The sequence below is a fragment of the Hemicordylus capensis genome, chromosome 3 (genome assembly GCF_027244095.1).
Source record: "Hemicordylus capensis ecotype Gifberg chromosome 3, rHemCap1.1.pri, whole genome shotgun sequence".
Classification (NCBI taxonomy): domain Eukaryota; kingdom Metazoa; phylum Chordata; class Lepidosauria; order Squamata; family Cordylidae; genus Hemicordylus; species Hemicordylus capensis.
Genome location: NC_069659.1, coordinates 254,970,001 through 254,982,500, shown reverse-complemented (window position 1 = coordinate 254,982,500; position 12,500 = coordinate 254,970,001). Strand labels below are relative to the sequence as shown.

The 12,500-nt window shown below is 41.5% G+C and overlaps 1 protein-coding gene and 1 long non-coding RNA gene across 15 annotated transcripts in view; one reads left to right on the top strand and one right to left on the bottom strand.

Annotated features, from left to right (window-relative positions):
- Positions 1-12,500, bottom strand: part of EBF3 (EBF transcription factor 3) — a 224,832-nt gene that overhangs the window by 190,268 nt on the left and 22,064 nt on the right. The gene's annotated exons all lie outside the window — the stretch shown is intronic.
- The window catches only part of LOC128350975 (uncharacterized), a 26,605-nt gene that overhangs the window by 11,474 nt on the left and 2,631 nt on the right, over positions 1-12,500 (top strand). Inside the window, exon 2 of the long non-coding RNA XR_008319533.1 lies at positions 5,435-5,529. This is a non-coding gene — a long non-coding RNA (uncharacterized LOC128350975). The remainder of the gene's footprint in view (positions 1-5,434; positions 5,530-12,500) is intronic.

Here is a 12,500-nt window from a genome sequence, read left to right as displayed (position 1 = left end):
CAAAACCAAATATCAAGAAAGAAATGACATAAGAGATCCCACTAAGAGACCACAGCATTGAAGCATATTGATCTGATTTACAAACCTTTTCTAATGTGAAACAAATGCTGTGGGTGTGAATTCATACTTAACCATAAAACCCTTGCATTACTCTGTCTCGTATTAAATACCACATATAACTCTCAGCAGGTTTTATGTTGTGTTTTACTGTCAGGAATGGTTAAAGCTGGCCTAACATTTTTTTTGGCAATTAGGAAAATTTGTATCTTAGTTTATTAAACCCAAAGAGCAAACAACTGCCCACAATTAATTTCATATCCGATGATAACTTGTTCTTTGTTCTTACGTAACCATTATTCAACTATTTTGCTTTATACTGTACAACAAACAATTCAATTCACCACTCAGAGCAATTCAATTCACCACTCAGGATAAGTTGCAGAAATAAACTAGACCATTTATAGACAAATATTCTCTCGGACTTAAAAAAATAAAATAAATCCAAACAATAGCTAAGATCCCAGTGTCTGGGATTGTATATCAGGAGGATTGTGGGCTTGAGTATCCTGAATAGCAACCTGCGCCATGCCACACAGAAAGTCACTTTTGAACCAGAGGAGACCTTCAAAAGCAGCTTGTGGCATGGCCAAAGCAAAGATCAAGAATAAACAACTGCCAGCCACAAGACCCAAGAAAAACCTAATTACTGGTGATCACACCCTAATACCGCAAGATCTGCTGCAGAGGAAATTGTCTCTCCTCACCAGCAAGCTAGCAGGGTAACTGGTACTACTATTACTACTACAAATATTTATATATCACTTTTCAACAAAAGTCTCCAAAGCAGTTTACATAGAGAAATAATAAATAAGATGGATCCCTGTCCCCAAAGGGCTCACAATCTAAAAAGAAACATAAGATAGACACCAGCAACAGTCACTGGAGGTATACTGTGCTGGGGGTAGATAGTTGATCTCCCCTTGCTAAATACAGAAAGGCTCTTCACACAAGCAGTGTGGGGAGCCTAACTGGGCTCTCCCTGCAGACAAGCAGGGGGCAGCAGGGATTGGGGGCCCCGACCCCCAGAAGTCCCAGGACACCCCACACAAGTGCCTGGGGCATTCTGGGGAGACCCCCGAAGCAGGGAGGCTTGTTGGAGTCTCCCGGTCGGGGGTCTCCTCGTGGGTTGCCATAGAGTGGAGCCGCGCCACAGCAACTCACGATTGCCAAAACGGGGTTAGCAGAGTGCTTGCTCTGCTAACTTAGTTTAAGGGGAGGGGTATTATAGGAGGGTTGCTGCCAGGAGCCACACAGCTCCCGTTGAAGCACACAGCTTCCCAAAAGCGGGCTGGGCTCCCACAGCCCACTTTTGGGATGTCGTAAGAATAGCCTCAGAGAATCACCATTTTAAAAAGGTAAGCCTTTGCCCAGTTAGCAGTTAACCTGCACACTCCTGAGGTGCTCTTACTCCTGGATGTCCAGGCCAAAGTCTAGAGTCTCCACACCCCCTGGGGCCATCCAAATCCTTTGTAGTATGTCCTGGGTGGCGCTGGCCCACCACTGTGCCAGGCAGCCAAGCATGACCTCTGCTTTAGAAACAGAGAGGGAGTAGGGGGGGAAATATGTTGGATGGGAAAATTAAAAAAACAAAAAACATTTATATCCTGCTCTTTCTCCAAGAAGCCCAGAGTGGTATACATGGTTATATTTATCCTCACAACAACCCCATGAGGTAGGTTAGGCTGAGAAATAGGTGACTGGCCCAGAGTCATCCAGTGAGTTTCATGGCTGAACAGGGATTTGAACTCAGAGGTCTCCCCAGTCCTGGTCCAACACTCTAACCACTATACCACACTGGCTCTGAATATGTTAAAGCTTGTGTTGAAATGTTTCTGCTAATGCATATCTACATAAATATACCTGTTTTATATTCTTACATTCTTGTGAGTTCACTTGCTGTCTGTGCCCTCAAGAACCCATGTGTTAAATATACTGCATGTGTCATGGTGTGTTTGTGTAGGGTGTGGCCTCCAAAGCAGAGGGGTGGCTCCAAAGGTCTTTATGTCCAGGCTCCAAAATTACCTAGGTACCTCTGCTGGTTCTTTTTTACCTTCCCCCACTCCCCCGGTTTTGTTTGGGGTTTTCTTGCCCTCTTTTTGCATCTAATCAATTGAACTTTGCTGTATCACAGGGCTGGGACTCACAGAGAGCAAGCATGGAGTAGTGGTTCAAGTGCTGGATGAGGACCAAGGAGACTCGAGCTCAAATCTCCATCCAGCCATGAAACTCACTGGGTGACGATATACACCACTCTGGGCTCCTTGGAGGAAGAGCAGAATATAAATGGGGGGGGAAAATACAATATTGCTCTGAAGTCTTCACTTCAAAGGAAAAAAGTCAAGAATTCCACCAGCATGCCCAAACCCACAGCTGTGACTAAAGTAGCTCTTTGAATCCCAGAACTTAGGTATACCTAGGGAGGATAGCTTTAAGGATGTAGGAGGGTGCACTCCCCCCACCCCGCTTCCCCCTCTGGTGCTCTGTATAAAATTAGTCCGGTGGGGTGGCAGTGCAACTCTTTACCGCCCCATCGATCCCCCGACTGGAAGTGGCCGGAACTGCCTGGTGCGCACTTTTTCCATTTTTAAAACATATTGAGGTCATTCTCACAATAAAAAACTGTGTTCTACCCGGGTTTTGGAGATGTGCTCCCAATCTTCTATTGTGTGGAAGCAAAGTAAGATGGAAACCTGGCTAAAAGTGATTGTGTGGAAGCAAGGTAGGAGGAAAACCGGGGTAGCAATTTCCTGTCCATAAAATGTTTATACTTTCAGATCTAATCATAAATTACTATTTTCATGAAGATTAAAGTAATTTTGAAACACAGTTTTATAATGAACACAGGGCTGCCTTATCCATTCAAACCAACGAGGCTTTCATTTCTGCATGACGCTGTACATGCACATAAATGAATGAGAAAATGTCAATGTGAACCAGGGGTACACAGAGACAACTACATCCACTTCCTTTAGCTACACTTTCCCCAGTAGTTATAATGAACTACTGCACTTTTCTCCATGGATCATACTGGCTGACATCCTGACTAACCAAGTGTGCATTTAAGGAGGCTCTCCAGGGACACACCAGGAGCCAGCACAAAGCTCCCTCAGTCATTTTGCACATGTGCTGATGCAGCAGAAGACTAAGAGGCTCCTCTCACGAGCGGCTTAGCCCGCTCTCCCCACGCATGAGCAGGTAGCCTGCTCCAGGCTGCCGAACTGGCCGCCCACACAACTGCCGGCTCTGTTACGGAGCTGGCGGGGGCTGGGAGGATCAGGGGCCATGTGGCCCCGGAAAGCTCCAGCATGCCCTGCAGAGAGCACAGGGCATGCTGGAGAAACCCCCGAGCCGGGAGGCTGCTTTTAAGCCTCCCTGTCAGGAGTCTACTCGTGAGTTGCCACGACGCAGAGCCGCACCACAGCAACACACGATTCAAAAAACTGGGTTTGCAGAGCGCTCACTCCACAAACTTGGTTTTAGGGCAGGGTTACTTTAGCGGGTTAACTGCTTGGAGGTTCTCACGATCAGACGAAATCGGGCTAGGCTCCGCTAGCCCAATTTCGCCTGATCGTGGGAATAGCCTCTATGTCTTCCAATCACTGTTCAAGCTCCGGAAGTGTTCTACAAGATCGGAAACACACCACTGACCCTCAGCAATGTGTTTCCAATCCTGCAGAGCACTTCCATACTGAAAGCAGCACTCAGAAGTCTTAGTCCAGTGGAGCAACAATGCATGAGTAGAAGGACTGGGGGAGTTGCACACAAGTTCCTGACACATCCCCACAGAGCCTCCTTTCATGCAAGCTTCATTAGGATGTCAGCCACTATTCTCCATTCAGTCAAGGTCATGAATCAGATATATGATTACCTGTGTGGGGGAAAGAAGAACTGCTCCTACATGTGAAGCAACCCAATGAATATCAGAATGTAATGATATCAGTTGATGAGGCGATTCTCAAAATCATCAAAAAGCGGGCCAAAGGAGCCTAGCTCGCTTTTTGGCAGTCATTTGCTGCCACTGAAGCTGCGCAGCTCCTGGCAGCTAACCCGCCTAATTCCCCCTCCCCTTAGCCGAGGTTAACGGAGCAAGCACTCCGTTAATCTCTTCTTCCTGATTGTGTATTGCCGTGGCACGGCTCCGTGCAGTGGCAACACGCGAGGAGACCCCCGGTATGAGGCTGAAACCAGTCTCCCAGCCCAAGGGGTCTCTCCAGTATGCCCCATGCGCTTGCACAGGGCATCCTGGAACTTCTGGGGGCTGCACAGCCCCTGATCCCCGCAGCCCCCTCCGGCTCCATGACAGAACTGGCAGTCATGTGGGCAGCCGATGTGGCTGCCCAGGGCTCCATTTAAAAGGCAGGGCAGGGAAAGCCTATAAAGGGCAGGGAAGGTTGCTCCAGCAGCACTGCAAACACAGCACTGGCTGATTTAGCTCCCAAAGGGGGCTGCATGGCCCCATTAGGGTGCTAAATCACACCCCCATGTCAGAAGCAGGGGAATGTGTGGGGCACGAGGTATGGCCCGTGAGGGGCAGCGGCCCGGGTTCTTTGAACCTTGAGCGGCCCGGGTTCTTGCTCAATGGTGGCTCCACCCCTGCATGAAACTCAATTAAATTATTCTAACCCCAAAAGTGAATGTCTTTTGCAATAATACCACTAAACTATAGATTAATTAAAGGTAAAGTGTGCTGTCCAGTCGGGGTCAACTCCTGGCTACCACAGAGCCTTGTGGTTGTCTTTGGTAGAATACAGGAGGGTTTACCACTGCCATCTCTCGCACACTATGAGATGATGCCTTTCAGCATCTTACTTACCTTTCAGTTTAATTGTTGCCAATTTAAATAGCTTTCCTTATTCAGCTCATTTTTTACCACTTCACAATCCTTATAATAAGGGTATTCACATGACTGGAAGAGGGGGCGGGCAGGCAGGCAGGGAAAAGAAGGCTGCACAAAACTTACCTTCCCCCCGGACAATCATTGAACATGGGTGGGAACGCAGACCATGCTCCCACACAACCCATGCTGCTCTCAGCAGTGCGGATCTCTGGAGCAGTATGAGAAGATACCTTTCAGCATCTTACTGTACATTAATTACACTGAATATTCCTTAATGTTCTGTGGAAATATTGATGAAGTGATGATAGTGTTTGCTTTTACCAAGTTAGAACTCAACCCCATCCCACCTTCAACAGTGCTCCAAGTCCTTTATTGTTCAGTCCAGAGGTTTCCAGTGGGCTCACTACTGTTAACAGGCTTTCCCAGCTCCCATGGTTTTGTTTTTATCAAAATAGTTTCTTTCAAGCTGCAGCAGAGAGAGAGAGGGAGAGAGAGTGCACTAGCTGTCTCAGCTAAAGAACTGTTCTTTCTCACCAGATGTGTAACCGTGTTTCGTCTTTCACTATAGACAAGCTGGAGCCGACTTCTTCCGCTACCCAGGCCTATGCTACATGTCTTACAACAACACAAATGTAAGCCTCTTCCTTTCCACACATGTTAAACTAATTTCCTAGCTATTGGGAGAACACAACACCATCCTTACTGCTGTTGTCAGATGATGCAGTTTATTTTATATACTCCTGGCACCTCAAGCAGATGATGATTATCTTGGTTACTTTGCTTTCTGTAAAATACACAGGGACAAAATCCCAGATGCACATGCGTGCGCGCACACACACACACACACACACACACACAGAGTCAGGGGAAGATTTTTTTAGAACCTTAAACATTTCACAACAAACAAAATGAACAGAGCCAGTCATCATCTGCTTGAGGAGCCAAGACTGGAGTATAAAAGAATCTGAAAACAGTTGCTTTGGTGTGTGTAATATTTATTTATTTATACACACACACACACACACACACACTCACAGAGGCATGCATGCATACATGCGTACATACAGAGAGAGGAAGTGCTTTCCTCGACCCCAATTTCCTATAATGTTTATTATTATTATTATTATTAATAATAATAATAATTTGATTTGATTTGATTTGATTTAAACTGCATGTGTCTCTTTCCCACTAAATACATACATTTAATTTTTTTCTTCTTTCCTATGAGAAATAAGTTTACTTCATAAACTCAAAGTGATAATTGAATGACTATTCATATAGTGAATAAATTAGACCAATTAATCAAAACACTAAACAAATCCACATTAAATGTTAATTAATTTAAACCAGCTAGAAAGCACATCCATGAATCTCAAAATAAACCCTGAGTCAGACCACTGACCTGTAAAATTCTCCACCTTTCATTATTTTACAAATACTAGTCATCAACAATCTCACATCAACAGCGCATCAACAATATCAATTAATGACTTATTATATACGGTTTTTTCAAAATGTTTTTGACCATGAACATTTTTGTAAGATTTGCTATTAAGATAAACAAACAAGAAGAGCTTGTATTCTGGCAGCCTGACTGAGGTGAATGGTTTTCATTTTCTTAGTGTGTAAGCTCTGGAAGCTTTGCCAAGTACAGGTTAAGCTCCCTGAGTTTTCACTTCCTGTAGCCCTGCTTGTCAATCACTTCCTGGCATCTGCAGTGACAATTTCCATCGTTAGAGCATGGAATTTCCATCTCCTCCAAACATGTCTCCTAGTGCCACACTTAACCCCTTGGGTTCCCATGTCTAATAAATTATTCACCATCTTCACAAAAGTAACTGCACACTGTTGCATCTATGTTGATTGTAAACAAAATCTGTCTTTTTAGGGTTCCCTTCATTTTAGTCTGTTCCTTTTCGGGTTTGTTGTTGAGTTTTTGCAAATAACTATATAGATTAAAAGTATATTTCTAAAAATTGTTATAATTTTGTTACTGAAAATGTCTCATTGCAACAGCTTACCTAAATATGATTGAGTTCTTTTCTTTCTTTTTTAATTATCTATTGATAGATAATATTTACTTCCTGAATGCATGTGTACCAGAACTCTGTGCTTAGAAGATTTTTCCATAACCTAATCCAATTCATCAAAGGCATCCTAACAAAATTACAGGCTCTGGCAGTATCTTTGCCTTTCACCTGATAAGACTCTAACAGAAGCAGTGGATGGTTTGTATCAGGATACCTCCTGTAGAATAGTTTTTGACAGCTTTGCTAAATCCCTTCCCCCATTTTCCTTTCTCACACAAACACACTACTATTATTCCTTTGCATACTACTTCTAATGATGACAATACAAACGTATCTACAAAGATTGTAGAATGGAAAACCTACTTGCAAAACCCCTTGGCTAACATATTATGAGTACCCTCTTTGACTCACATCTAAATATTTAGGCATTTTAATTAACTGTGGTTTTCAGAAGTGGTTATTATTAAATGTTATGACTGACTAAATCGTAATCTTGATAGCTTAATTTAGACCGGGGCAAATAATTTTGAGGGAAATATAGATATAGATATAGATATAGATATAGATATAGATTTTTTTACAATGTCAAGAAGGCTGCAATGTAATAATTTTCAGTGTTTTCTTTTTAACCCCTCCCTGATAGCTCTGTTTCTCTCTCTCTGCAACTTATCATTTACCAAATCTTTCTTATCCCCTTTCTCCGTTTAACCCTCTCCTTTTCTCTCTCCATAGCACTCTCTCTCTTCTCTCCCTAAACCCCATAGCATGCAGTCTTCTCTTTTCTCTCTTTTCCTCTCTCCCTTTCTGAACCACCATTCATATACTCACATGTTATCACATTGTTTCAATTTTCCAACAGATCTCGCTATGCCCCTCTTTTCCCACCTTATGTGTCTTTCTGCACATGTCTCCTTAATAACCACCCTCACTCTATAGGGCTCTCCTCTGTCTATTACTCTGTCTATTACTACCCTCTTTTCTCGCACCACACTTTTCTCTGTACCACCAGCTATGTTTCAGCTTATTTTCTTCCTTTAGACTCTATTTTCTCTCTCTTTTTCTCTCCTCACCATTCCATGCCTTCTCTCTACACTTCTTCATGGATTTCAGTGGCACAAGGCTTTCACTCTGCCAGCAATTTACAGAATTAGAGGGATGCAGCTGGGCTGAACAGCATAACACTGGCTGCAACAGGCCTGTTTCAGGCCCTATGTTTTGCTGCTTTAGACAAAGAAAGAAAATGATCACTATAATAAATTGGAACATTTCTTTTTAAGTAGCGAGTTTAATTGTTGCCAAGTAAAATAGCTTTCCTTATTCAGTTCATTTTTCCCACTTCACAATCCTTAAAATAAGGGTATTCATATGACTGAAAGTGGGGGCAGGCAGGGAAGAAGGCTGCACAGAACTTACCTTCCCCCCGGACAATCGATGAACATGGGTGGGAGCACGGACCACGCTCCCACACAACCCATGTTGCTCCCAGCAGTGCAGATCTCTGGAGGCCAGGACAATGTGTCCTGGCCACCAGGGATCCTATAATGCACTGTGCAATAAGCATGGTGCATTGGGGGATTCCCTTGGGAGATGGGTGCTCGAGGCGCTGTCTGTGACCACTCGGGCTGCATGGACGCCAGCACCGGGATTAACCACAGCTAAATTGTGCCCTCGAGTCGGTGTCAGCTCCTGGCAACCACAGAGCTATGTGGCTTTCTTTGGTAGAATACAGGAGGGGTTTACCATTGCCATCTCCCATGCAGTATGAGATTTCAGCACTTCCTATAACAGCACCTTTCTATATCGCTGCTGCTGACTTTCCCATAGTCAGGGAAACATACCAGCAGATTCGAACCCGCAACCTCTTGCTCTCTAGGCAAGTCATTTTCTCTCTGCGCCATTAGGTGACTATAACCACAGCTAAAGGCCAGGGTAAAAAGCAGGGTTTGGAGGGAGAGCAGCACTGGGAGCAGCCTAGCTTTCTAGGCTGCACATGAGCAGCCTAGCTCACACCAGGCTGCCCTAGCCTGGGCTAGGCTGCTCATGTGAATAGCCTTATTGTATGAATATTTTATGCAGCACACATGCATTAAGATTAATGGAACCTTTGCCATTGACTTCAGAGAAATGCTAACTGTAACCATATCATCTGAAACTCCCCTGGATATACATGTGTATCTTTAACCTCAAGAACACTAGGATAATGGATTTCCTTATAAATTGTCCAAACAATGCCCACACCTGTGCACTTGAAAGCTAAATTGGCACTCTCTACCTTGAACAAGCTCCTTGAACATCTATTAATCCAAGCTGGACTACAACCTTGTAATCAATGCCAACCTTCCATATCAAAATAATATTACAAGAATTTTTTACTCAGAAATGTCATAAGTTTAGTATAGCCTTTGAGCTGCATGACACCTTAAAAACCACTCAAAGCAGAAAGAGTAGTTGAAATATACTCCTAGGTTCTGCTGTAATTACATGCACTCCTTAAAGGAATTGAAGAATGAACATTTTCTGATAAACTGTACTGTTTTCATTGTATTATGCAGATTAAATGACAACTTGTCATTTAAGAAGTTAATAAACAGTCACCATTTTGCAGGTTATCCAAATGCTACAGAATAGAGAACCTTGGATCCCTAAATGATGTGTAATTAAAATTATTTAAAAAATCCTCCTTGACAGGCCAAGGCTTAGCCAAAATGTAAATGACATTAAAGAAGACAATGAATTTAATTTTATTTAATGTCCCTTTTTGCAGATCCTCATTTACATAGCATTTTTAACAAAAGCGTTGACCTTATAAATGCTGGCATTTGTACAGCTTCTGCAGAGTTGGATTTAATCATGCTTTCACAAAGCCATAAGGGAAAAGCTTTAAGTTCTCTGGTTGGATATGGAGTAGGAATAAAAACATTGGGACTGGTCAAATGTTTATCCTTCTTGCTTCTGAAAACAACCTGACAAGAAGATGTAAAGGTCTAGGGAATAACCCATTGCTGTTTGTAAGGCTTGGTAATAATCATACATAATCGTTTGGAAATATAGCTAATAAAAAATATAATGAGTGTTCAGCAAAATCGGCATTAGGCCCAAATTACATGATATTAATACTTGAACAGGTGCAGAAAGGCTCTTTAAATGAGGTAAATGAATAAAATGTCCCAGAGCACAACTGTGTGCACTGACAAAAAGTCAATCACATGAATAATTCAGTGACTAGGACTGCCAGCAAAGGTCAGCTTTCTTTGACCTTTGTGACAGGAAGTGAAAGGAAACACTGTTGACTTTAAAAAAAAAAAAAAAAACATCTCCAATCAGTCTTCAGCTACTATTCTACAATTACTTTAAAGGAGCAAACTTTAGCTACAAGTGAAATAAAGCTATTTCTTGGAAACATAACACATAAAACAAAGCTTGATGAATTTGTTGCCTTTCTGAAAGATGTAGAAACCATCAAGCTTTGTTTCATACTGAAAGATAACATGAAGACAACAAGAAGTTACACAGAGACAATGAAAGGTTAACTACAGAGGGGCATTTTTCCCCTGCAAACAATGACAATTATGTATAAAATCTGAGGTCAGCTGAAAAGTATTTTAAGAGCCCACAGGGCTGAAATTTTGTAGCAGCTGTTAAATATGACAAAACTTCTTCTTCCTACTCACCCCACCCCCCACCCCACCCCCACACACAAACTAAAGCTATTCCAAACTCTGTATGAAAGAAAATGGGATAAACAGATGTCTGGCTTTTATACAGAAAAGTAGAACACACTTGGAATTATAAGTCTTCTAAACTCTATAGAATAATGCCAGATTTATTGGGGAGGGAGAGTATTTACTACCCACAGAGATGCCAACTAGCAGTATGACTGTGATAGTACCATCTGGAAAAATGATGCCAAGCATGCTCTCAGCAATACTTTGCAGCTCATTCAGTGTGCACAGACAGTTCTGCCTTTGCTTTACTAGCAAGTTGCTTCTTAATGTTGTGATAGTAATGTACCCCTGTCTTCCCATGTTCCTTCACAATCAGTCTCTTCAGTTTTCAACAGTTGGACACTGATATATATTCAAGCCAAACAAGGAAAGGAAAAAGCAAGAGGATATCTCTTACCAGGAATTTCCATACCTTCCAATAAAAAATTGTGATGGCAGAAAAGAATTATTTTAGCACAGAGCGTGGTTTTGGTTTAGCAGTTATAGAGGCATCCTGTAATCATTTACAGCCATTGGAATGTATGGGTGAAATAGGATAGATTTATCTCTTCATAGTTGTGATATGTAGACAATGGGTGTTCCTAATGAGGAACATCTGCTTTTGTGCTTTCCCAGAAAACATTATTCCACAATGAAAATGATACTCCCATCCTTTTCAGCAGTCCTACATAAAAATATAGGCCTTTTATTATATTTTACTTTCTTTGGGACAATCTAAGTTCCCAGAGACACTCTTTTTAGAGGCATCCCTTTGGTTACAATAACTTTATAGTATTGTTTCTGTGCACATATCAGTTCCATAGAATGCATAATTTTAAAAAGGAAAAAATGTGTCCAAAAATACATAATCACAGAGGAAGAACTACTTCTTAAGAAAAAATTTCAAGAGAAAAATCTAGCTAAATATTTTTAAAATACCCGTATGGGGAAAGGAATTATTTAGCAAGTACTTTGCACACTCTGGATTTAAGCCTTTACAAAAAACACAAACAAAAAAAACCCTACTCCAATATGCTAATATGCTAAATCATTATTTTATTTGAAATGTTGTAATGGAAGCCAAATAATATTCCCTGGAACGTACAGGTATTTCCTTCTTTGTTTATATTCATTCTGTTCTAAAATCAGTTCTAAGTTACCAAAAAAACCACCCTTTTCCACCCAATAAATGCATAGTCAAAGATCACAATTCCAGTTTGTCATTATTGGTTATTCCCATGACAAAATATCTGTGGTCAAAGCCTGGTACATTTATCCAAATGCCAAAATGATCTGGTAAAGCATATTGTATATAATGTTTAAGTCAAGTGATAACACTTTATGTGGGAAGCTGTAAACTGACCCACAAATTTAATTGGCCTGTTTTATTCTGTGATGCTGAAGAGGAAATACAACCCAGAAATTTTGCTCTACCATCAGCAAATATAGGTGATAAACTAGAACCATATGTATCAATCATAAACAAATTATTATTAGAAATCTGAAATGCAATTTGATCCTCCCCAAAGACTATACCATTCTCATAATTCATTTCATAAAGCGTACTTTCCTTTCATAACACTCCTATTTTTACATACGCATTAAATGCAACAGTTTTTTGAGAGTGCCATAACATCACTTCCCAGAGCAACAGAGTATGCAACAAAATGCTAATAGAATTTTGTCATTAAAAGTGACAACTCTTTTAAGAAGTCTAAAATATAGGTTCTTTTTACATTATGCAAAAATAGGCCTTACCTTTAAAATTCTTAATGTAGGAGGTGATTAAAATTTCTATAAAATTGCCATATCTTCAAATTTAGAAGCACAGCAGATTTTCCATCAATAATTAAGATCTCAAAAGCATTT